We start from the raw sequence: 23,219 nt of genomic DNA, 5'->3' as shown, positions 1-23,219 counted from the left end.
GACCTATGATTAATGCAAGCCACAAAGCAATTAGCTGAAGAGAGACAAAAATGTGGTTAATATCATTGACTTACTGGTCCTAAGCAGAATTAACATTATCTTTGAAATGTGGACCCTTCTACATAGAACATCGACATGGTTGCCATAGAAACTGTCTGTCTTGTCATTCCTGCAGTCTCCAGGCATCTGTTCCAGGTTCAAACACTCATTGACATGTGCATTCATTTGGTCAGATGAAATGTCTTATCTCAAGCACCTTTATTACCCATGAATATATTGACTCCCTTTAAATAATAAAACACCACTTGAAAATTAGTAACCAGAGATGTGTCAGCATTTAGAGTTTTGGATGACAACAGCTGACAAGATCACTGAGACATAATTGTGGCTAGTGTTATATGGATTTATAGCCAACTATAAATTATTTGCAATAAGGGTAGACAGGGATTTAAGAAATATCAGTTGTTTTGGTTTGTTATCTAAGTAGAAGAATTCTTGGAATTCTGAGTTTTTACAAACATGCTTGAATATACCCCAAAGAGTTTGATGTTGGAAAAATTCACCACACTTCAAACAGGTAATTAAATTACATAAGATCTAGTCATAGAGAACTAGTAAAGCTATTCAATCCTGCCCATTATTCATTGGCTTAAATTTCCTAACTTCTTCAGCCATTGGTACGAATATTTGGCATTAGTCTTCAAAGTGACATTTTTGAGAAAAGTGATTCTCAATTTTGCAGGACTGTGTTTAACATTTTAGGAAGCTTAGCATCCCTGTCTTCCAAACACTAAATGCCAGTAAGTAGCTCTCTGTCCCAGTCCTAGTCATAACCAAATATGAATCCATACATATTCAACTGTCTGCTATGTGGAGCATGGTCTGGAGGGGGCGAGGTGGTACTACTCATGGCTGGGAGCCACTGTAAAATTCTTAGCAAAGATTCTTTGTCTTTTCTAGTCCTGCCATTTTCTCAGCAAATGATTCTTGTTACATTTAACTAATCAGGTGTGAATCTCAAATTAATTGTGGACTGTAAGTTTGTAATTGCTTTAAGCTGTCAAGAATACTACAAGAATATCAGGAAAAGAACAAAATCTATGAATATGTTCATGCCTTAAAAAAGGATAAAAGAAAAAGTAATCACTAAGATAATAAATATTAAATAGAATGGTATAAAAGAGAGTAGTTATGGATTTATATTTCTCTCTGCTGAAAGTTTCAAATAATATAGGAGGGGATTATCCACTAGAAAGAAATATAAAATAGGAGCACCTGGGTGTTTCAGTCAGTTAAGCATCTGACTCTTGGTTTTCGCTCAGATCATGATCTTACAACCTGTGTGTTTGAGCCCCACAATGGGGAGACAGCACGTGCAGACAGCACGGAGTCTGCTTGGGATTCTCTGTCTCCCTCTCTCTCTGCCCCTCCCCCACTTGCTCTCTTTCTGTCTCTCTCAAAAATAAATAAACATTTTTTTAAAAGAAAAAAGAAAGAAATATGAGATAAATAGAAAGCAGGACTGGGAGTCTGTGTTATGTTGAAGGAATTCAAAGAAATTATAGAAAAGATAAGCCCATGGGACCAAGAGGAAATATCTTGTGTTTTTATACCAAAGAAACTTGGGCAAGTGGGTCTTTGGAGATTTCTGGTGAAGGGATGCCTCATATTTTTCCTGTAACTTAAAAATTCATGCATGAAAGGAAACTACACTCTTTGAGTCCAGTGAATAGCAGAAAAGTATTTTTCTTCCATCTAAAAAAAAACTCTGGCATATTTCATTGATTTATATTTTTCTGCTATTGAATTGTACAATAAAGAATTGCTGATAATGTAACATAATTACTATAAAATATTTGTTGCTACAATCATAGTCTTGGTACACAATAAATAATAATTGATTAAAATAAACCCAGAGGTGACTATAGATCATCATCATCATAATAATAATCATCATAAAAAACCCCACCTAACCCTAACATTATTTTCACTGTATAGGAGAGGAAAGTAATGTTGAGATGCATTTAAAATTGTCCCTCTGCTATTTATTTGCAGAAACTGGCTAAAAATCCCAGGATATCTACTTGGAATTAAAATAAAGAATTGAGTGTCATCAGATTTCTGTGTAAATAAAGTGGAACTATTTCTGATGGTGTGCTTAGAAATGATAGTGGAGTTCAACAGCTTTGGAATTCAGAGGCCAGGGCTTGTTAGATGTCAGTTTGGGAGAACATATCAATTTAGCTATTATATATCAGTTAATAATGGCAAGAGTGAAGAAGAGATGGAAGAAAATACCAGAAAAATACTAAGGGTAGGAAGAAAATGTGCTGTCCTGGGTTAATGTTGACAATTGTGACATTTCAGTAGCCTAAATGACTGACTAGTAGTATGGATGACTGTTTTTTCATTACTGTGTTCATACCTGGATTAGCCAGTGAAATCATGAATCCTTTGATTTAGAGCTAAATTTGGATGGAAATAGAGTGGTGCTAGAAGCATAAGCTAGATAGATATGGTGTTTTGAGCAGAGCAAGCTCTTTAAGATTTCAGAAGCAGAAGAGTTGGGAGGTGGTAACATATTCCAGCATGTTGAGATCATAGTGATTGGGAGAATGGAGTGTGCATGCAATAATTGGAATTCTGGAAAAACAGAAAATCAAAGGCTCAAAAGTCAGATAACTCTGTCACCTGGTCATTAAGTTCAGTGAAGATGATGGTAGGTACTGGAGTAAAAAGGAAAGCATTAAGGTAGAAGCCAAGGTCTTTGATGAATAAATTGGAGGGATAAGAAGGTAAATAAAATAAATGCAGAGGAGGAATGGTGGAAGATGAAGCAGTCATGGTCCAGATGAGCCATGAAGTGAATGAATTACTATCTTAAAGTTTCCCTTCTTCTGGGCTCTGAAAAACAAAAAAGTGGAATATGAGAGAATGAGAAGACAGTCCTTACTAGGGAAGTTTTATAAGGGAAGTCATATTTTGTCTATCAGCAGTCCTCCAGGGAAAGAAGGACACTCTAGATATTTCCAGTAAGGGGTTTCATACAGACAGAGGCTTAGAAAAATAGGTATGCTATTCTGTTCATTCAAGAAATTACTACAGGGAAAAAACTGAAGAAACCACTGCTAATAATTGTCGCTGCCTGCAGACCTGAATTAGAAATTTAACAGAAGGAAATACCAGTTCCACTGGATATGTTTCCTATCCAGTCATCTGAATCCAATTACTCTTCTAGCTTCCAAATCTTGTATAAATATTTCTCATTAGTGGAGTCTAAACCAGAACCTTACTGGCAAGGAGTCTGGATATAATTTTCCCAACCTTGATCCCTTATGATACTTGACATTGGGCTGCTTAGCAGGTGGGAATAGCAAGAAGTGTGAACAGACAACATCAAGGAGAAGTATCTACAAGTACAATGAGTGAAGACGAGGCAGAAAGGATATCGGTCAGTAAGTTAAAGATAGAGGCTTTTTGTTATTGTGAGACAAGTACTAATGTAGTCAGGGGAAAAAGTTTTGAGAGAGGAACAATGGGAAAATGCATCAAAACCAAAGAAGCACAGAGCAGTGTAACTCAAGCTTTATGGGACCAGAAAAAGTCTACAGGAAATAGATTTGGGGCTATCAATTAAATGTCACAGTGAAGTGAGGCCTGGTAGGACTAGCTGGCTTCAGGTTTCCTTGAAAAGGTTTCTCTTTTTTTCCCTAATGGAAAGAAAAGAAATCATCTCTTCTGAATGAGATGGGCAACATGATTATTTATGTATCTATGGAAATTCTAACCCTGTATGCAGATAATAATGATCTAGGATCATAATTATGTATTAGAAACAGTGGCAACATCTGATAAATGGCAGCTTACCTCGACTAGAATTGGAGGTTGATTTTAAAGGCTTTAAAACATCAACAAAGCATGTGAATACCAAAGACGAGAAAATAGTGTAGTACATGAATTAGATAGTGTTATTGTTCCAATTATGTATGCGTCCTTTAAGAGGACTTTGATTCCCACTGCATTGACCTGGTTTTGATGAGAAGTGAGTGGACACGCACTATTTATGAACAAAAGTTTAAGACACATCATCTGTTTCTCTTTTTACTCTGTCACCAGCCCAGTGTGTCCCATATAGGGATTGCTCTCTAATCCAAAGTATCTGAATGATGAAGACATGGAGGAGTGCTGTAGCTACCTAGCAATGAACTGACATTAGAAGAAAATCCACTTGTTTTTGTAACTGTGTTTTGAGATTTTGAGATTGTCTATAACTGCACCAATACTTAAAACAATATACGTTCTATTTCCCAAATATATTTGACCATACACATCTTTTGTTGGTTTGTTTGTTTTTAATATCAGAGAATCTGGGGTGCCTGGGTGGCTCAGTTGGTTAAGCATCCGACTTTGGCTCAGGTCATGATCTCACAGTCCGTGAGTTCGAGCCCCGCTTCGGGCTCTGTGCTGACAGCTCAGAGCCTGGAGCCTGTTTCAGATTCTGTGTCTCCCTCTCTCTCTGACCCTCCCCTGTTCATGCTCTGTCTCTCTCTGTCTCAAAAATAAATAAACGTTAAAAAAAATTAGTATCAGAGAATTTAGTAGAATACTTTTCATTGACAACATTTAGAAATAGTAGGTTAAAATTATTAACTGCATGTTTTCTTCAAATGTATTTTTTTAAGAAAAACATGATTTGGCTCCTGAATTGTTGATCTTTAAGATGCAGTAAATGAAATTACCTTGATTACATTTCTAAACAAACTGTCTGGTAACTTAACAAGATACATGCTATTTTTACCAAACAGTAACAAAAACAAGATTTAAATTCCATTTTTAAAAAATTTTTAATGTTTATTTATTTTTGAGAGAAAGAGAGATTGAGAGAGAGAGAGAGAGAGAGAGAGAGAGAGAGAGAGAGAACAAGCAGGGGAGGGGCAGAGAGAGAGGGAGACACAGAATCTGAAGCAGGTTCCAGGCTCTGAGCTGTCAGCACAGAGCCCGATGCAGGACTAGAACTCAGGAACTGTGAGATCATGACCTGAGCTGAAGTCGGATGCTCAACCAACTGAGCCACCCAGGTGCCCAACAAGATTTCAATTATTTTTCTAATTGTTCTGTAACTGCTTTGTTTTTATTACACATGTGACACTCAAGTGATTATTTTGTGGATTTCTTTGTCGATTTTGGTGAGACAAAACACAATTAAAGGAAAATAAAAATTGCATCTCTCATTTCAGCCCCTCTCCATAGAAGTCACAGATGAAGACTCATTATAAATGCTGGGTCTTGAGCTAATTCTGACAGGGAGAGTTAAACATTCATAAATAACATGGTGTATTGGTAAATGATTAACAATAGGTAGTTTGGGAAAAGAAAGTTCTGAGGTGTAGCATTTGCCAGTTTCCAACAATTACTCTTGCCATACTCAATTTCAATTCCTGATGATCGAGTTGGGAGGAACTTATACACATTTTATGACTCTCCTGATGGTTTCATCCAGCTTTTGGACACAACTGGAAAATTGCTTGAGCCTTTCAACTGAGGTCGGATTTCATTGTGCTGTTATTGAGCTGGTAATTACAGAGTAAGCCCTAGATCTCTTTAAGTACTAAGTGTTACAATGTCTCCTCACTTGTTTTTATACCACTTTGGCCAAATCAACGTGAAAAAGTCTGAGGTCTACTTTATACAATTTGGGTTTGGCTTGGAGTCTAGAATCCTGTGGTGAATTACAGCCCAGTTTTCTAGAACTCTGACAGTGCTTGCTTTTGACATCCTTTGGAGCTGAATTCTGTACTTTCTTCTCTCTACATCCATCTGTCCTTCCAAAACAAATCAGCTGCCCATGATATTGATTCTTCTCATCTTGTCTTCAAGAATTGGTTCTCAACAATCCTCATTCTGTACTACCACGCCCTCTCACGCCTGAATTTCACTTTTTCCATCTTTCACACCTGTCCACATCAGCTTGGCTATGCCCAAGTAAACATCTCATCAACTTGCCCAATTATCCTATTGTAATGACACTAACTTTTTATTATCTTCAGTGACTGAGATCAGAGCAAGCACCTGAGTTAGAATAACAATTGTTGTGAGTAAATGTAATACAGATGCTTTAGACAGTTTGTCTTTTATTAGTGTATTCACAAGACCCAAGGTAATTAAAACATCACATTTATCAAGACATAGTGTAGTGGATTTTCTCAGATATACTATCATCATAATGTAAAGGTATTCAAGTTGAAAGGCATTTTGCATAAATTCTTGGTTTGGTAAATAATGGGAAAAAAAAAACAATGGGATATACATAAAATATAGATGTATGTAAACTTGAAAAGATTATTTCATTCAGGTAAAATATGAGTGTGTTCTTTCAAGATTATGTAATATGTTATTTGTAAGTATTGTCCAGTTGATTTTAAAACTTCTCTTCAATAAAATAAGATACCAAGCAGGAGACATACTGGTAACCATGCCTTTTACACCAAAGCAAACATTAAGAATTCAGAGTAGGATCCTGAGAAACTTAACAGAAGACTATGGGGGAGGGGAAGGAAAAAAAAAGAGAAGGAGGTAGCCAAACCATAAGAGACTCTTAAAAACTTAGAACAATCAGAGGGTTGATGGGGGGTGGGAGGGAGGGGAAGGTGGGTGTTGGGTATTGAGGACACCTGTTGGGATGAGCACTGGGTGTTGTATGGAAACCAATTTGACAATAAATTTCATATCTAAAAAAAGGAATTCAGAGTAGCAATGCATTATACAGTGATACTTTCAAACAAGCTAGCAGAATAGTGTTACTAAAAAACTTGCAGCATCTGTAACACACAATTAGAGTGTGTGACTGGAGTAATGAAAGTGGAAAATGTGTTATTTGAACAGATGTTGCAGGCTATTTGGAGAGGTGTACCCACACACCTCTGTATATATTTATCTTCAAATGGTCTGACTGACCCTGCTTAAACATGGAGAAAATCCTTTCTAAAAGCATTCAAAATAGTTTCTGCTGTGTCCTAGCTAGTGCTTGAATTACATTAAAATTGCCCACTGGAATAAACAAACCAAAATGTCCATGATTCATAAAGTTCGTGAAAGAATTTGAAATTTAATTTGAGCATTGTGTGGTATGAAAGCCAGAATAATATCATATAGTAACAGCTATTAAAATTTTTAATGAGGAAAGATATGTTATATAAAATAAAACCATGTATTATTTGAAAGAGAAAAAACTGATTTTTTTTCTTCATGTACATGACGATTTTTTTTAGCTTTTCTTTAATCTTCAGGCTTTATATGCTAGATATTTTCTTGTATTTTGTGGGAGGAAATGTTGTTTGCTGCTTAAAGTTATGAAACACATCACAAATATTTCAGCACATGAAGAATGGTTTACTGTAACTATTAGTCAGGCTTTTGTTTCCATCAAGGAGGCTAGGATTTAGGATACAAGTAAGTGGTTATCCCATATTAAATATGTGGTAGAATTCCCCTGTGAAGCTGTCTGGTCCTAGACTTTTGTTTGTTAGGAGTTTTTTGATTACTGATTCACTGTCATTGCTGATAATCAGTCTGTTCAAATTTTCTATTTCTTCAGCTTCAGTTTTGGTAGGTTATATATATATATATATATATATATATATATATATATACACACACACACACACACACACACATATATATATATATATTTTTTTTTTTTTAGAAATGTATCCATTTCTTCTAGGTTGTCCAATTTGTTGGCATATAATTTTTCATTATATTCTCTTGCAATCATTTGTATTTCTGTGGTATCAGTTGTTATTTCTACTCTTTCATTTGTGCTTACTTGAGTTTTTTTTTTTTTCTTTCTTTTTTTGGATGAATCTGGCCAGGGGGTTATTAATTAATCTTTTCAAAGAATGAGCTCCTGGTTTCAATGTAAATATATTGCATTTATATACATTAATAATGAAGCAGAAGAAAGAAAAAATGAGAAAACAATCCCATTTACAATTGCTCCAAAAATTATGAAATACCTAGGAAAAAACAGTATGGTACTTGTAAAAAAAAGGACACATAGATCAATGGAACAGAATAGAAAGCCCAGAAATAAACCCACAATTAAATAGGCAATTAATCTTTGACAAAGGCAGCAAGAGTATTCAATGGGAAAAATACAATCTCTTCAACAAATGGTATTGGGAAAACTGGACAGCAACTTGCAAAAGAATGAAACTGGACCACTTTCTTTCATCATACAAAAAATGAAACTCAAAATGGATTAAAGACCTAAATGTGAGACCTGAAACCACAAAAATCCTAAAAGAGAGCACAACTAGTAAGTTCTTTGACATTGGTCATAGCAATATCCTTCTAGATATTCTCCTGAGGCAAGGGAAATAAAAATAAACTTTTGGGACTACATTAAAATAAAGAGCTTCTGCATAGCAAAAGAAACAACCAACAAAACTAAAAGACAACCTACTGAATGTGAGAGGATACCTGCAAATCACATATCTGATAAAGGATTAGTATCCAAAATACATAAAGAATTTATACAACTCAACACCTAAAAAAAAGAATAATCCCATTTTAAAATGGGCAGAAGAAATGAACAGACATTTTTCCAAAGAAGGCCTGCATATGGCCAATAGGCACATGAGAAGATGCTCATCACTTACCAGCAAGGGAAATGGAAATCAAAATCACAATGAGATATCACCTCACACCTGTCAGAATGGCTAAAATCAAAAACACAAGAAACAAGTGTTGGTGAGGATGTGGAGAAAAAGGAAGCCTCGTACACCATTGGTGGGACTGAAAACTGGTACAGCCATTGTGGTAGTATGGAGGCTCCTCAAAAATTCAAAAATTGAACTACCGTATTATCCAGTCATTGCGCTAGTGGGTATTTAAAATAGTATGAAAACACTAATTCAAAAGCATATATATGTATGTACCTCTATGTTTATTGTAACATTATTTCCAATTGCCAAACTATGGAAACTGCCCAAATGTCCATTGATAGATGAGTGAAAAAAGAAGAAGTGATATAATGGGATATTATTCAGCCATAAAAAAGAATGAAATCTTGCCATTTGCAACAATGTAGATGGATCTAGAGAGTATAATGCTAAGCAAAATAAGCCAGTCAGAGAAAGACAAATACCGTATGATATCACTCATTTGTGGAATTAAAAAACAATACACAAAGTTAAAAAGAAGTGTTTATGTACACACTCAACTATAGAGAACAGAGAGTTATCAGCGGGGAGATGGGTGGGGGATAGGTGAAATATGTGAAGAGAATTAAGAGTCCACTTATCTTGATGAGCACTGCATAATGTATAGAACTGCTGAATCATTATATTGTATACCTGAAATTAATATAACAGTATATGTTAACTACACTGAAATTAGAAAAAAAATCTAAAACAGGAAAATATATTTACTTGATTTTCAAAATGTTAAGTAATAAAATGAATATATACTAAAAATTGCATCAAACAGTTAAAAAGCAAAAGGGACTAGGTAGAGGGACCCCATTCTAAATGTCAAGGCTGCTCCATTTTTAAATTAATAGTGATAAGATTGTAGTTCAAATTTTTATTTTGTTAATCTTATTCTTTTCTATATTTCAGAGCATTTTCTTCTATAAGATACAGCATATTAGTTTATAAATTGCTGCCAAGTAGTCTAAATTCTAATTTTAAATATCATACTCTTTACAAGTCAGAACTAAAGCAGCTTTCTGATTTTCGCTGATATTTTTATTCTTATTTTTAGACATCTGTTGATATACAAAATCTTCATAGTCCATGTTTCCATAGTATCTTACTCCATCTCTTTACATAGCAGTTGCTCTAGATATCTTATGCTATCTACAGAGTCATGCCATTAGTTATTTCTGGCTACCACAAGCTGGGTGAATGAATCACTTATAAACTCTGAATTTTTTGGAAGTATAAAATAATTTTGAAATATTACCAACACTTGGCAAAAACTGTATCATTCACATAGCCATATTCAATAGGAGAGAGAGACAAATCAACTCCCCTCAAAAAAAAAGGTGGGGTGTTCTTTAAGTACTGGGGTGAGCTAGTGGAAGAAGTATTGGAGGACTTTAGGCTAGAGGTTGATCAATGGGATATATCCAGCCCAATTAGTTATTCCTGACTTCACAAATGTTTTTCTTTGATTAGGCCACCTGTGTTCCCTAGTTGTCACCATGGAAGTTTGCCCCTACTCTTCCACAGAGACCAAGGTAAGGGTACTATCTCCTCTGACGTTTACATTTCAAAGAGATGGGTCCCAGGTACTTGCTAAAGATATTCTCTGGATCTTAAAACTAGCAAGAGGAGAGGAAAAGATTTGCATACTTTTTTTTCAAAGGGACAGAGAAATAATTCACAATTGTAACTTTTTTTTGACAGAAAGCATGAGCTGGGAGAGTGGCAAAGGCAGAGGGAGAGAGAGAGAGAGAGAGACAGAGAGAGAGACAGAGAGACAGATAGAGAGAGAGAGAGAGAGAGAGAGAGAGAGAATCCTAAGCAGGCTCCATACTGAGGGAGCTTGATCCCGCAATCCTGGGATCATGACTGAGCTGAAATCAAGAGTTGGACACTCAACTGACTGAGCCACCCAGGCACCTCCACAATTATAATTTGTCTAGAGTAAATTCTATAAGAAAGGATGTCAGAGACCTATATATGGTCAGGAAGAAACTGGTCTAAAGTTAAGTCAAGCTGAGGGGAATATTAAGGCCTTTATGGTTAGCCTCAAAATACATCATCTAAACTTTGTCTTACATATATTAGTGATAATGCAATCTCTTGCTCCTTTTACCATAACCATGACTTTTTATGAGTCATGGGAAATTTAACACAAGACTAGGAGCTTTGGCCTGGATAATTGGAGAGATTTATTGGCACAAGATACTGTCAATCTAAGAAAACCAGATTGTTCACTAGTAAGCCTGATTCATAGAGACATTCATGAGTGTTATAAAGCTGACCTATTTTAATAACTTTCTAAGTTTCTTCCTCCCAAGGCTTTGGGTAGTGCAGGTAATAACAACAAAGTAGAAAGAGGTGTTTTAGATGCTGTGTTGTTTATGTACCTTGTCTTATGCTTTGATATTTCAAAGCATACTATACCACCACCAATGCATTCTGCACTGAGCACTTTCAAAAACAAGTGGCCTAAAGTTTACAGCTCAAAAGGGCTGGTGTCTCACAGAGATTCAAAGAAGATCCGTGGGATGCTCAAGCAATTAGCTGTGATAACCATAAGGACAAAGTGAACAAAACCATTATATAAACTGAAGCTTTTTGGCCAAGAATGGGGGAGAATATATTTTCTTCCTGATTAAGTAACTTTTTAATCAGATATGTATGATTATAAAATGTTAGAAAGTATTGGGCTTGTCCTACACAGAAATAACAACACTGGAAACAACACTCTCCTTGCTTCTTACTCCTAGTTGTTGTAATTTAATAGATGCCCTTTCTCCAAATTTCCATGTTACTTGACATTATGTAAGATTTCTGATTACTAAAAACCAAGGAAGAGGTGATAGTACAGAGGGCTATCTTCCACAAGGGAGGTTAAAGAGGCAGTGTGGCAGGGTCCCCTCCCTAAGAAGGAAAACAAAACAAAAACAAAAACAAAAACAAAACAACCTCAAGGCAACCTGGCTACCTGCTTACATGACAACATCCCTCATGACCTTGTAACATGAGACCCCTTAGCCTGCATGTTTGTTACCATATATGGGAGACAAAGAAATAGAAAATGTATAAAAATTTATGCCACGTGGCATTTGGGGCTCAGTTCTTCGGGTACGAACCCAACTGAGCAGTGCTGGCAGGAATAAAGTTGCTTCCTGGAAAGAAAAGTCTGGGTGCCATGACTCTGTGAGAATCCTGCTACCAAAGTGCTCAGGAAGTGATTGCCTGAGGACAGAAGAAGCAGGAGGCAGGCTTCAGGTGTGGGAACATGACAGAATGAGACACCTGGGTGCACTCAGTAATGGTACTGAGTAATAGGAATTTGGGGAATAGATACACATGTAAATCTGGAGATGGACACAAACTGTAGGAAGTTAATGGAAGAGTGAAAGTGCCGAAATTAGTGATAGTGATAATTATTAGGATGGAATGTCAGGTAGACCTTGCACTTTCGTTTGTTTTTGTTTTTGTTTTGTTTTTGTTTTGTTTCCTTCTTAGGGAGGGGACCCTGCCACACTTCCTCTTTAACCTCCCTTGTGGAAGATAGCCCTCTGTACTATCACATCTTCCTTGGTTTTTAGTAATCAGAAATCTTACATAATGTCAAGTAACATGGAAATTTGGAGAAAGGGCATCTATTAAATTACAACAACTAGGAGTAAGAAGCAAGGAGAGTGTTGTTTCCAGTGTTGTTATTTCTGTGTAGGACAAGCCCAATACTTGCTAGCATTTTAGAGCTGTTTTCTCACTAGAGATGTGCGAAGAACAAAAAGAAAGAAATGAAGAAATGCAGAAATTGAAATGCAGCATCTGCATAGTATTTACTCCAAAATAGAGCCAGGTGAGAGTGTGAGAATTTTTTTGATATTAAAAGTGGCACATAAGGTTTCCTTACCAGTGACTTAGTAACACATTTTCTTAATTTCTTACCCACGTTATTCTTATTCAATACATTTTCAAGAAGTATTTTTAAGCACTTAATTTTTGCTAGACACTACAAAAGGATGTGCAATTACTTAGAAACAATTCTTGCCTTCAAGTAACTTGAAAGTAGAAGGAAAGATGGTGAGAGAATCTGTTAAATGTGACACAGAGAACTGAATCCCTTAATAAAGGAAGGCCAAGGGAGACATCGAACATTTAACAGTAGGGATGGCGAACCAAGTTTTGGTGCAGTCAGCAAAGGCCACTTTGGGTAGATATTTCTGGTAACATGCCTCCACACACATAGGTTGGTTCCTCTGTAAACTGTGTTACTAGAAATGAAACTTTAAAAGTGCTTGTATATTCAATTTTGAATGCCTTTTTTTTTTCATTTGCTCTTTCAAGAGCTTGTATCAATTTTATTCAACTACTGAATGTTTTACACCCTCACTAATTTTGTGCATTGTCAAGAATTTAAACTCTAATATTCATACTTCTTTTGTCTTTCCGTATTTTTATTTTGAGGAAGGTTGTGCACCTCTTCATCAGATTATAAACCATATTTTTTTTTTCTGTGACCACTCTTTATGTACCCTGACCATTTTAAAAAATTGAATACTTTCAACTTTTTCTTAGTGCTTGAAAAGAACTCTTTATATATATATATATATATATATATATATATATATATATATATATATAAAACTTTTTTTTTGTATCATGTGTTGTAAAATTTTTCCACAGATTTTTTTTCTTTTAACTGAATAGTAATTTTTTTTTTCCTGCACGTAAGTATTTTATTTTTACGTACTCTAATTTTCCATGTGAAGGGATTATTTCTCTTTTCAGGAATTGCTGTCTAGAATAAATGTTTGGTATTACTAGTAATTGTACTATACATGTTCTTCTGTACCAAGCTCCCCTCCTCAAACTACTTAACAGCATATAATGCAACATTTGGAATACCTCCAACCTCAGCTTAATCTTTCTCAAAACTGCAGACTTTTCCCTCTATGGCTTTATAATAATGTCTGTAATCATTCCCTTATTATTGTACATATAACCGCCGTGTCTAAGATAACTAAGGAGATCAATGTATGGTTTTCATTTTTTAACCAAACATTGCAAGTTCTATTAATGGATTCCTAACACTGAACTATTTCCCTTCCTATTTTATGTATTGAGTCAATTTGCTCAAATTTTATTTCAGATTTTTAATATATATATTTTTTAATTTTTTTAATGTTTATTTTTGAGAGAGAGAGAGAGAGAGAGAACACAAGCGAGGCAAGGGCAGAGAGAGAGGGAGACACAGATTCTGAAACAGGCTCCAGGCTCTGAGCTAACGGCACAGAGCTGGATGTGGGGCTGGAGCCCACAAACCACTACATCATGACCTGAGCCGAAGTCAGACACTTAACCGGCTAAGCCACCCAGGCGCCCTTAATATTTATTTTTTAATCATGAAATTAGCCTGCTTATTTTTCAGAGTGTAACCTTTGTCAGGCTGGGATCGGTATTATGCTGATATCATAAATGATTGGTGGGCTGACTTCTCTATATGTTCTGAATCAATTTAGAGAGTACTAATATTTTCTCTTTCTTCAAAGTACAAGGAAACTATGGAACTATTTAAGACTGGAGCTTGCTTAAGGGAGAGCTACTTGATATTCTCAAATTTCTAGATTCTCTAGTATAGAACTTGAGAATTGTTTGTTAATGTCAGGTAACCTTAGTTAATTCATATTACCTGGAAAATAATAATTTCATATTTTCAAATTTTATAATGGTGGTTAATTTAAATAATTGATTTTAAAATTGATTTATATCTGACTTTTCCCTGCTTTATGAATTTTAACATTTTTTTCATGATTAGTTTTTCTGATGCTCATTTATTCAACTCTAGTTTAATTATACTTATTTTGTTGATTTTTTCTCATAAAAATCAGTCCTTGGATTTGTTTACTTTTTTTATAATCTAAAAAATATTAATTTCTCCTTTATGCTCCACTGATTCTTTTGTTCTGCTTTCCCTTGGCTTATTTAGCAATGTTTTTCTCCAAGTTTGGAATTTACTTAACTCATTTTATTTTTATTCTTTGTTTGTAAATTACTTAATTATATTACCCTCTGATTAAAACTGTCTATGCCATAGAAATTTTCTATGCTTATATTTCTTAAGCATTTAATGCTTTAGGTATTTTGTAAATTTTTTGACAATGTTTTCAGTAATAGTTGCTTCACAGTATTTTTGAATGGTTCATTATTAGTATGTTTTTATATTTAATATTTTTTTGCAGTTTAGATTTATAAATTTTCATGTTTGTATTTTTGATGCATAAAGGTTTATGGCATATTTTTGTGTGGCTTAAATTATTTAAAATTATAAAGTGGCCACTAAAATAATCAATATACTGATATTTAGTATGAATTCAATCTTACTTGGTAACTAAGCCTTGGTTCTCATTTCAAACTTTTTTTGTAGTATAGTATATACTGAGTTTTGTTTTGAGTGCTTTTTAGAGAATTTTTTTACCTCTTGATATGATAAGAAAGGTTCTACTTATGCCTATGGATTGTTTTTCTTTTACTTTCTCTTTATTTTGTGCCTTTAAGAAATGGCTTTGTTCTTTTTGACCTGATGTATATGCATATGCATATGTTTGCTTTTTATGTAAAGTTTTATAATCTTCAAGTGATTTCTTCATAGCTATTTATCAGTAATCCTCAAACTTTTTGATCATGTCCATTATTAGTAAGAAAAAAGATATGAAACTGTCTAAATATGTATAAAAACTGTTTTACACTTCTTATATGTGAAATTCTCAATATTTATGATGAAGTTTCAGGGTGATGGAGGGTTTGTGAGGTCTGGAGCCAACAGCCAAGAAAGAATTCTTGAATATGTCTTTGGTGCAGAAAGGTGATTTTTATTAAAGCATGGTGACGGGACCCTTGGGCAGGAAGAGCTTCCCTGGGGTCTTGACCAGTATCTCATATACCCTCAGGTTGGGAGGGGGGCAGGGAGAGAGGAAGTCTCTACGTATTTTGGAAGCAAGGTTTCCAAGACCTTGAGGGGCTAGCTGTTGCTAGGAAAATGCCATTTATTACCGTTTAATAAAACCTGTCATGAGACCCCTCAGATGTATATCTGGAAGTTCTAAGCTTGGAGTATGATTGCCAGCGTATATCTTGGGGCATTTGAGGTAAAGGAAGTAGACTTACAGGATCTTTGAGGTTGGGATAATGTTAAGCTAAGGTTCTCCTTTGCTCCCAGGAAAGTGTTATCATCAAGGCAGCTGAGCGCCTAGAGGGAGGTTACTCTACCAGTTTCAAGGACTTGTCTCGATTTATATTAAATGCATGAAAAATAAACTTATCTCATATTTTAGATACAGACAACTACAGATAGAAGTGTGATATTTCGAGGCACTTGGGTGGCTCAGTCAGTTAAATGTCCAACTTTGGTTCAGGTCATGATCTCACAGTTTGTGAGTTTGAGCCCCTAATCAGGCTCTGTGCTGACAGCTCAGAGACTGGAGCCTGCTTCGGATTCTGTGTCTCATTCCCTCTCTGCCCCTCCCCCACTTGTGCCCTGTCTCTCAAAAATAAATAAAAATGTAAAAAAAAATTAAAAGAAGTATTATATTTCATTTCAATATTTCAGGGAATTTTCTTACATAGTTTGTGTGGTATGGAGAATAATTGATTTTAATGTAGTTATTTTAGAGATGATCTGTTGACTTCACATTCTAGAATAAGGTAATGTGTGTGCTCTTATTTCCTTCCAGCTTCCCCAATATTAACCATCTGATTATATTAATGTTATTATTCCTTAACCTTTACTGTCTGATCTTATTCTTTCTAGCTCTACTGATGGTAGTATATTTATATCTTAAAGGAAATCTTATACCTGTTTTACTCAACTTACTAATTTTAAATATTTTCCTTTGAATTTTCTTTGTTCTGAAAAATGGAGTGATGAATTTGTAGTAGAAGCTTTTCTAGCTGATCTCCATTAACATGACTTTTTTTTTAAAATTTTTTAACGTTTTATTTATTTTTGAGACAGGGAGAGACAGAGAATGAACAGGGGAGGGTCAGAGAGAGAGGGAGACACAGAATCTGAAACGGGCTCCAGGCTCTGAGCTGTCAGCACAGAGCCCAACGCGGGGCTGGAACTCACGGACTGAGAGATTGTGACCTGAGCCGAAGTCGGCCACTTAACCGACTGAGCCACCCAGGCGCCCCTAACGTGACTTGTTTTAAGGATTACTTTTCTGCTCTCTTTGTAAAACTTAACTGATGGAGATCTGTGTATGGAAAAACTTAATTCTAGGTGGCCTCTGTGTATCTTGCACTTGCAGATTGTATTTTCCAAAGACAGTCTTTCATCCCACATGCTTTTCTACAATCTGACCTTTCTAACTTGCCGTCTATGTCTGCTCCCCTTGAATCTGGGCACACTTCTATATTGCTCTTAACCAGTAGTATGCAATGGAAATGATGTTGTGTAACTGTCAAGAGTGGGTTAAAAAAGACCATGCAGCTTCAGCTTGTTGTCTTGGGACGTTGTCTTGGTGACAATCACTAGACATGGAAAAAGTGAGACCATCATTCTGTAAAGGCCACATGTAAATCCAGAATATCTATAAATACATGTTTTACCTTTATTTTTATGAGTTCTCCTACCCCAACCTTTTTTTTTCTTGCTTAATAACTAGCTCACTGTTTAACTCTTTTTGTTGTATAAAATCTTTGTTGATATCTTGCAGATTAACCTTAAGTTATTAATTTATAGATGTCCTGTTTTCTTCCATGTCATGTTTTAGTTTAAAAAATAATAGTCACTTTATAGATTTTGGATACTAGCCCTGTGTCCGATATGTCATTTGCAAATATCTTTTCCCATTCCGTTGGTTGCCTTTTGGTTTTGTTGGTTGTTTCCTTTGCTGTGCAGAAGAATGGATAAAGAAATTGTGGTTTATATACACAATGGAATACTACGTGGCAATGAGAAAGAATGAAATATGGCCTTTTGTAGCAACGTGGATGGAACTGGAGAGTGTGATGCTAAGTGAAATAAGCCATACAGAGAAAGATAGATAGCATATGGTTTCACTCTTATGTGGATCTTGAGAAACTTAACAGAAACCCATGGGGGAGGGGAAGGAAAAAAAAAAAGAGGTTAGAATGGGAGAGAGCCAAAGCATAAGAGACTGTTAAAAACTGAGAACAAACTGAGGGTTGATGGGGGGTGGGAGGGAGGGCAGGGTGGGTGATGGGTATTGAGGAGGGCACCTTTTGGGATGAGCACTGGGTGTTGTATGGAAACCAATTTGACAATAAATTTCATATATTGAAAAAAAAATTAAAAAAATAAAAATAAATAAATAAAAAATAATAGTCACCATGTTCATTAGTTACATACAACTTTTTTTCTCAGTGTCCTCAGCTGCCTTTCATTTGTGATTTTTCTCGTTTTAGTAGGGTAATTTTACAAAGATGTTTCTAAATTACTGCTTGTATTTGAATTGAGGTTGTCCTTCTGGGATCAGATAATTTATTCTTCTATAAATAATGTAAGATATGCCTGGAGAATGAACAGTTTTCACAGACAGCTTGAGCTTCCTTCTGTGGTCTATGGTAACCTGCTCATCAACACTTTGCCCTTTTTGACTTGATTCAGCTCCGTTAGTTGAAAGTCCAACTGATTCAGAATGAAGCTATATAGGGTATTGCTTTTTTTCCCCTTTCTTTTTCATCTCTCTCCTGGTATATCTTTCTCTTTAGATGACAAAAATTGGGAAGTACAGAGCTTGTTTTGACTTAGACTTGTTCCTCTTTCTAACACAAAGATAACCTGCTGGCCAAGGATAGTCTAACTGCCAATTTTTAAAATCAGTGCAGTCTTTCTGCCATGCCATGATATTAAACTTAGTTCAGGGACCAAATATATATTTGGTCTTTGTCCTCCTCTTGTCCAGCACCCAGCCCCTAAAACTCTTGGAATTTCCTAAGTGGAGAAAACCCTAAGGGTGTCTTTTGCCATGTTAATCAGCTGACTTTGGACTGCTCCTAAGGATGCATTGGTGCCAGGGGAACCAACCACTAGTTCAGAGGCTTGGAACTTTCAGTCCCACCTTCAGGTATCCTGTGTGGGAGAGGAACTAAAGGTTGAATCTGTCTCCAATTGCCAATGATTTAATTAATCATGCTCACATAATGAAGCCTCATATAAACCCAAAAGAAGGGGTTCCAGAACTTTTGGGTTTGTGAACTTGTGGAGGTGCTTAGAGAGTGGCATGCCTGAGAGAATCTTTGTATACTTTTCTAATACCTTGCATCTCTTCCATTTGGCTATTCCTGAGTTATATCCTTTTACAATAAACCGGTGATCAGTAAATAAAATGTTTTTGAGTTTTGTGAACCGCCCTAGCAAATTAATTGAACTCAAAGGAGAGGGTTGTGAGAGCCTCTGATTTATAGCCAGTTGGTCAAAAGGAATTATGACTGGCATCTGAAGTAAGGGTAAGAAGGCAGCCTGGTACAACTGAGCCCTTAACCTGTGGAATCGAATGGCATCTCCAGGTGGAAAGTGTCAGAACTGATTTGAATTGTAGGACACGCAGCTGGTGCCCAGAGCATTGCTTGTTGATGTGGGTGGAACGATTCCCTCCCATACAGTGGAATTGGGTCTGGGAACCCAAAAGAGGGAGACTTCTAGAGGCAGCCCCTGTTCTTCCTGAGGTCCTGTTTGTAACTTTGTAGGAAGGGGAAAAATAATAACCATCCCTTTAGAGTATAATGACAGTTTACCCGGAACATTCAGTAATATAAAACTGGGTAATGATAGAAATGTCTCTAGCTTTTCCTGTGGCCCACCTGTAAAGAGATGTGGTTTGTATATCTAATATTTTGTCTCTTTTTAAATTTTTTAACATTTATTTTAGAGAGATATAGAGTGCAAGTGGGAGAGGGGCAGAGAGAGATGGGACACAGAATCTGAAGCAGGCTCCAGGCTACGAGCTTGTCAGCACAGAGCCTGATGTGGGGCTTGAACCTCTGAACCATGAGATCAGGGCCTGAGCCAAAGTCTGACGTTTAACCAACTGAGCCACCCACGTGCCCCTATTTGTCTCTTGAAAAAGTAGAATTCTATCATTAGCTTGTTAACTGATGAGTTTTTTGGGGGGGTGACAGTGAGGTTCGTGGGGTCCAGAGCCAATGACCAAGAAAGAATTCTTGAAGACGTCTCTGGTGTAGCAGGAGGACAGGACCCGGTAGACAGAAAGAGCTACCCTGGGACCAAGAGGAGAGACTGGTTATATACTATAGGGTTGAGGGAGGTAAAGTCCAGGAGAAGTTTCTAGTCAGATTTTTACATGCTAAAGAAGACTCAAAGGATCCTGGAGGCCTAGCTATTGTCAAGCTAAGGTTGTTTGTCAGTCTAGCAAAGCATTAACATTAAGACAGTAAGGAGTTCCTGGAGAAACGTTTTATTCTGCCTGCCTCAAGTATTTGCCAATGGGCTGCAGGTTATAAGGAAATTTAGTTTTATTCTGCCATTTCCTTCTGCCTTTGTTTCCTACATCACTATAGAGGGGTGATGGAAACTTAGGTCCTGAAGACTATGATCCCTATCAGTTAACCATTTGTTTTTCCCCTTTTCTTAGTTCCTGGGCAGCCAGGAGTGCCCTAGGAGTATCACACATATCCCACCTGGGGCAGGGGTGTGGAGGGGAGATGTTGCTGTCTGTCAGCTTGCCTTAGGCTCCCTCATCATTAACTTTCTCTCATTAACTCCAAGTTCCAGGTTGAATACATTTATTTATTTATTTATTTATTTATTTATTATTTATTTACTGGCTAAAATTTTTTCAAATTATTTATTTATTTTTGAAAGAGAGGCAGAGTGCGAGCAGGGGAGAGGCAGACAGAGAGAGAGAGAGAGAGAGAGAGAGAGAGAGAGACAGACAGACAGACATAGAATCTGAAGCAGGGTATAGGCTCTAAACTGTTAGCACAGAGCCCTATGCAGGGCTTGAACCCACAAACTGTGAGATCATGACCTGAGCTGAAGTCAGGAGCTTAACTACCCAGGCGCCCCCAGGTGGAATAAATTTAGAGCCTACTAGGCAGCTTCTCTTACTTTAGAATAATCTTTTCCCTGAAAACTTTGTCTTATAGGAATGTAAGAGCCCTATAATTTGTAAGTTTATATTTTATAAACTTTACTATCTTTGGCAGTTATTCTTCATATTATATGATTTGTGATTTTAGTTCATTTATTTCATCAAATATTACTTTCCCCTGCATTTTGTGTGTGTGTGTGTGTGTGTGTGTGTGTGTGTGTGTTGTGTGTGTGTTTTCCTGGGTGGGATTTTGGCAGAAAATGAAATTAAAATTGCTGAAGTTTTAAATCATTTATTGTAAAGCCACCCTAGGTTTTTTGGTTTTTTAACATGAAATTTATTGTCAAACTGGTTTCCATACAACACCCAGTGCTCATCCCAACAGATGCCCTCCTCAATGCCCATCACCCACTTTCCCCTCTCCCCCACACCCATCAACTCTCAGTTTATTCTCAGTTTTTAAGAGTCTCTTATGTTTTGGCTCCCTCCCTCTCTAACTTTTTTTTTCCTTCCCCTCCCCCATGGTCTTTTGTTAAGTTTCTCAGGGTCCACATAGGAGTGAAAACATATGGTACCTGTCTTTCTCTGTATGACTTATTTCACTTAGCATAACACTCCAGTTCCATCCATGTTGCTACAAAAGGCCATATTTCATTCTTTCTCATTGCCACATAGTATTCCATTTGTGTATATAAACCACAATTTCTATATCCATTCATCAGTTGATGGACATTTAGGCTCTTTCCATAATTTAGCTCTTGTTGAAAGTGCTGCTATAAACATTGGGGTACAAGTGCCCCTATGCATCAGTACTCCTGTATCCCTTGGGTAAATTCCTAGCAGTGCTATTGCTGGGTCATAGGGTAGATCTATTTTTAATTTTTTGAGGAACGTCCACACGGTTTTCCAGAGTGGCTGCACCAGTTTGCATTCCCACCAACAGTTCAAGAGGGTTCTCCTTTCTCCACATCCTATCCAGCATCTGCAGTCTCCTGATTTGTTCATTTTAGCCACTCTGACTGGTGTGAAGTGGTATCTCAATGTGGTTTTGATTTGTATTTCCCTGATGAAGAGTGACATTGAGCATCTTTTCATGTGCCTATCCATCTGGATGTCTTCTTTAGAGAAGTGTCTATTCATGTTTTCTGCCCATTTCTTTACTGGATTATTTGTTTTTTGGTGTGGAGTTTGGTGAGCTCTTTATAGATTTTGGATACTAGCCCTTTGTCCAATATGTCATTTGCAAATATCTTTTCCCATTCTGTTGGTTGCCTTTTAGTTTTATTGATTGTTTCCTTTGCAGGGCAGAAGCTTTTTATCTTCATTAGGTCCCAATAGTTCCTTTTTGCTTTTAATTCCCTTGCCTTTGGAGATGTGTCAAGTAAGAAATTTCTGCGGCTGAAGTCAGAGAGGTTTTTTCCTGCTTTCTCCTCTAGGGTTTTGATGGTTTCCTGTCTCACATTCAGGTCCTTTATCCATTTTGAGTTTATTTTTGGGAATGGTTTAAGAAAGTGGTCTACTTTCATCCTTCTGCATGTTGCTGTCCAGTTCTCCCAGCACCATTTGTTAAAGAGACTGTCTTTTTTCCATTGGATATTCTTTCCTGCTTTGTCAAAGATTAGTTGGCCATACTTTTGTGGGTCCGATTCTGGAGTCTCTATTCTGTGCCATTTGTCTATGTGTCTGTTTTTGTGCCAATACCACACTATCTTGATGATTACAGCTTTGTAGTAGAGGCTAAAGTCTGGGATTGTGATGCCTCTTGCTTTGGTTTTCGTTTTCAACATTACTTTGGCTAATGGGGTCTTTTGTGGTCCCATACAAATTTTAGGATTGCTTGTTCTAGCTTCAAGAAGAATGCTGGTGCAATTTTGATTGGGATTTCATTGAATGTGTACATTGCTTTGGGTAGTATTGACCTTTTAACAATATTTATTCTTCCAATCCATGAGCACAGAATGTTTTTCCATTTCTTTGTATCTTCTTCAATTTCCTTCATAAGCTTTCTATAGTTTTCAGCATACAGATCTTTTACATCTTTGGTTAGGTTTATTCCTAGGTATTTTATGCTTCTTGGTGCAATTGTGAATGGGATCAGTTTCTTTATTTGTCTTTCTGTTGCTACATTATTAGTGTATAAGAATGCAACTGATTTTTGTACATTGATTTTGTATCCTGTGACTTTGCTAATTCATGTATCAGTTCTAGCAGACTTTGGTGGAGTCTATCGGATTTTCCATGTATAATATCTTGTCATCTGCAAAAAGTGAAAGCTTGGCTTCATCTTTGCCAATTTTGATGCCTTTGATTTCCTTTTGTTGTCCGATTGCTGTTGTCCGAACTTCCAATACTATGTTAAACAACAATGGTGAGAGTGGACATCCCTGTGGTGTTCCTGATCTCAGGGGAAAGCTCTCAGGTTTTCCCCATTGAGGATGAATTAGCTGTGGGC

The 23,219-nt window shown here is 36.4% G+C and overlaps 1 long non-coding RNA gene across 1 annotated transcript in view; it reads left to right on the top strand.

Annotated features, from left to right (window-relative positions):
* LOC122237745 overlaps positions 1 to 23,219 on the top strand; it is a 75,879-nt gene that overhangs the window by 24,759 nt on the left and 27,901 nt on the right. Inside the window, exon 2 of the long non-coding RNA XR_006216371.1 lies at positions 10,182 to 10,243. This is a non-coding gene — a long non-coding RNA (uncharacterized LOC122237745). The remainder of the gene's footprint in view (positions 1 to 10,181; positions 10,244 to 23,219) is intronic.

This window comes from Panthera tigris, chromosome B1 (genome assembly GCF_018350195.1).
Source record: "Panthera tigris isolate Pti1 chromosome B1, P.tigris_Pti1_mat1.1, whole genome shotgun sequence".
NCBI lineage: Eukaryota > Metazoa > Chordata > Mammalia > Carnivora > Felidae > Panthera > Panthera tigris.
This window is presented reverse-complemented; position numbering and strand designations above follow the sequence as displayed.